The sequence below is a fragment of the Scomber scombrus genome, chromosome 22 (genome assembly GCF_963691925.1).
Source record: "Scomber scombrus chromosome 22, fScoSco1.1, whole genome shotgun sequence".
NCBI classification, from domain to species: Eukaryota; Metazoa; Chordata; class Actinopteri; order Scombriformes; family Scombridae; genus Scomber; species Scomber scombrus.
The window spans coordinates 22,091,878-22,095,856 of record NC_084991.1 but is presented as its reverse complement, the minus strand read 5'-3'; positions in this window follow the sequence as shown (position 1 = coordinate 22,095,856).

Below are 3,979 nucleotides of genomic sequence, written 5' to 3'. Positions count from 1 at the left end.
TGCATGACTTTTACTAAAGTTAACAAACAACACAACAGAAACGGTGCCATCTGACTAGAAACACTTTGCAGATATTAGCCAATGCGACTGTTAGCTGCCCGCCTTCAACCACATCTCACAACCAAACACGACCACAGTTACCAGTCGGCTACTCCTAAACACAAACAGCTAAAACATCATTTCCTCAAAAAACAAACCCAACAGAGAACAAGCTGCAGAGAAAAAGCAGAACATAAGTTTACCCCCTTTTTCTTTTTCCTGTTGGTAGTTCAAAGGTGGCAATAAGCAACCATTTCATAACCTGTTGCTCCTCGGCCACAGCTCACTGGGCCTGCTGCTGTTTAGTAAACACTTCTCATGTTAGCATGCTGGCGAGGCCTCGTTCATGGAAAAAAAAAAGGTTATTGTATATCTGCAACAGGCTACCAGAGGCCTTTAGACAGGCTGAGTCTTAAGACTTAAAACTTATTTGTATCTTAATTTGTGCTTATACTTGTTTCTATTTTAATCCTGCTTGATTTTTCACAACGTTGAGTTTAGTATAGTTCAATCAGGAGAGACGAGTGAATAGAAAGATATTTATTGTAGATCCCCATGAACAGACACTGGTGCTGGTTGCTGATGAGACTGAAGAGAAGATGTCAGATGGGAATAGACTGCAGATCCTGTAGAGAATGGTGGAGATGGGGAGGTGGTGGGGCGGACGAACAGCTGTATGACAGGACTGAAGCAAAGGGAGAGAGGCACATTTAAACAGACCGCTACAGGTTGATAGGCTAAGGCTGACGTGTGGCGTTTTGCTATTGGTTGCTGAGATTGACAGGTGATGGCAACAATTGAGATAACACCCTTAGACATAGAAATCTAGTTAAAAGATGAGCATGCTTGAAGGAGCCAGAAGTTACCAGTTATGCCTGTATGTTTTAGAGTCTTCTGACTGAACTTTCACTAAGCTTCATTTCAGATCGGTACTAAATAGTATCTATCTATCTATCTATCTATCGATTTATCTATCTATCTATCTATCTATCTATCTATCTATCTATCTATCTATCTATCTATCTATCTATCTATCTATCTATCTATCTATCTATCTATCTATCTATCTATCTATCTATCTATCTATCTAGATTTGTAAACTGGTTTGGAGAAACAAACAAGCCTTTCAATGAAATATAGTTAAACACGTACCCTTGGTTGAACCTAAAATGATTCCCTCCAGTGCTGCACTGTTCATGATGTACAGTACGGTTTCATAGGTGGAAATACAATAAAGAGGAATGTTCAGTTTAACCTCTGCATTTCACAACACTTCCTTATTCCAGCAGTTCTGTGATGTTCAGATAAAACTGATTGTTGTGTTAGTCTCTGGGAAGCAAACAGTCATTGCAACTGTGAAGCGATAGGTTTACAAATGTGTCTTAAAAACAGAAGCCAGGTGTCCATATGAACTGTGAAAGTAATCATTCCTCCTGTTCATACTGACTATTAAAAGATCTCCTTCTAATGTGCTTTTAATGTATAGTGATGGAGGACTAAAGTCATTTAAAGTAGATGAGCAGCTTCTATTGAGCTTCATCAGTCTGAGTTAGTCATATCAAGTGATATCTGACACATTTACAGTCTTTTTAGCATCAGATTCCCTCTTAGTGTTTCCCTGTTGAGCTGTGGTGTAACCATAGTAACACAAAGACTTTGCTACTAAAAACACTGTAACGTTGAAACATAGAAGATGAAGATTTGACTCATTCAGACGACTGAAGCTTCATATTAGCTTCAGATCAACTTTTAAATCTGTTTCCACAGGAGGACTGTGGATTTAGTCCTCCATCACTTCCATTGTAAACATGATGAAGGATCTTCTACTCACATCACTGTTGTTTTAAGGCAGACTGGGAAAAGAGTGAAATTTTAAGGATGTCTTCTGTCTCTGGTTGGTTTTCTTCCTTGGTGCGATTCATTTGGGCAGATCTGAAAACAGTGAAGAAGCTGAGGTCCAACCTGCCTTCTGGATATTCGTGTAGAAAGAGAGCTTCTCTCTGACTTTCTTCCAGTGTTAACGTTCTCGGTCCCATCGGTGACACTACTGAATAAAAGAAGAGGAGAGAACGTTCTCAGCTGGCTTTTAGTGATGCTTTTCTGATGGCATTAAGTTTCCCAAGTCATACAGTGATTCACTCAATAAACATATAACATCAATCAACACACTCCTTAATACAACACAGAAAAGATAAATAACCCTATAAGAAAAATAAGCAAATTCTCCCATGTTTCATTTCTATTTGTATCATAAGTCTCTAATGTTCTGGTTCACTATGATTGAATTAATGAATGAAAGTAGGAGCTTCAGTGTTATTCCAAAGCCTCAGGATGAGTCTCAGTGTCAATAAGTCAAACTTTATTAATATAGCACATTTCATACAAGTCAAATGGAGTTCAAAGTGTTTTACAAGTGATGAACAAACACACAGGATAAATTGAGAGACTAATACACACCAAGATACAAGTCAAATACCAACATTGAAACATAAATAATGGCAATAATAAAGTGGAAAATATTTAATAAAACCTACAGTAAAATAGTTGATTAAATAAAATAGTAATAAAAGATGAGTAAGTGGTAAAGACAAGTTAAAATATATTTTTAAATGTATACAATAAAGCCTTTCAGATTGTTAATGGTTTAATATTCTGCATATTTTCACCATTTGTTTAAAACAAAAAGAACAAAAAATATTTGAAGAAGTCCAAAAACCATTTAACCCAAAATATGAACCATCCTTTTTCTACTTAGTTGATTTTTATCTGACATGGAGCCACTGAGCAAGGCAGCTAAACATTGTTGACAGGTCTGTGACGTCACCGAGTTGTCTGCACTAAAAAAAAAACAATAGAAGTGACGTCATTTTATTTTTTCTGTAATATATATATAAAAACCTGAGTTTATTAAAAAAAGAAGAAAAAAAAGAAAGAAAGCAGGAAGCGGGAAGCAGCTGAGAGACGAGACTGAAACGTCACACACAAAAAAAGTACGTGTGACGACATTAGGGTTGAAACCGGAAGTAAAAACTAGGCGGCCTTTAAAATAAAAGCATAATATTAATGACTGAAATTGCAGAGCGATGGAACATTAAAGGAAAGACACAACAATCGGTGCAGACAGTGCAGGAATATGGCAGCAGCAGTAAGACTCCTGCTATACCAACACATGCCGGCACTGTGCACAGTTTACAGAGGACGATTATATTATTTTATCTGTTGATATATTATTTTTTACACATCACAGGCGTTACTAAGGAGTAACGCAAAAGTAATGTAACTAGTAGTGTAATTACTTTCCACAGGGAGTAACTTAAGTAACTTTTTTATTACATTTTTTGAGTAACTTCCCCAACACTGGTTATTTTCCACCACTGGCAGCTTCTTAACTAACTCAGAATATTGTGGCACTGATGTACTTCCATACAGTTCCTTCCCCACTGCAGCTGTCAGACTGTACAATCAACACTACTCCCAGTAAACCTCAACCCCACCCCGGCACGCTGCACTTTAATGTCAAATACTCTGCAATATTAGTATTTCATGTATACGGACAATATTAATAATTTCAATTGTGTGCAATATTCATATAATATACATACATATTTATTTCACTTTAATATAAGCAATAAAAATATCACCTCTGGTATATTACCACTCAATACCAGTTCAGTTGTAAATAATGTAAATAATCTCATTATTATTTCTATTATATATTTTTACTATTATTGTTTTTGTACTTTGTTCTTCATTTTTTTCTTATTGCTGCTCTTATATTATATTTTACTGTCCACTTGCTGCTGTTATAATGCAAATGTCCCTTATTGTGGGACTAATAAAGGAATATCTGCTCTTACAGGTCGTTTAGAAAAAAGGAAAAAAAGAGACTTTTATTTTGAAGGAGTAGACCGGAACAGCCATATATCACACCGTGCAGCTT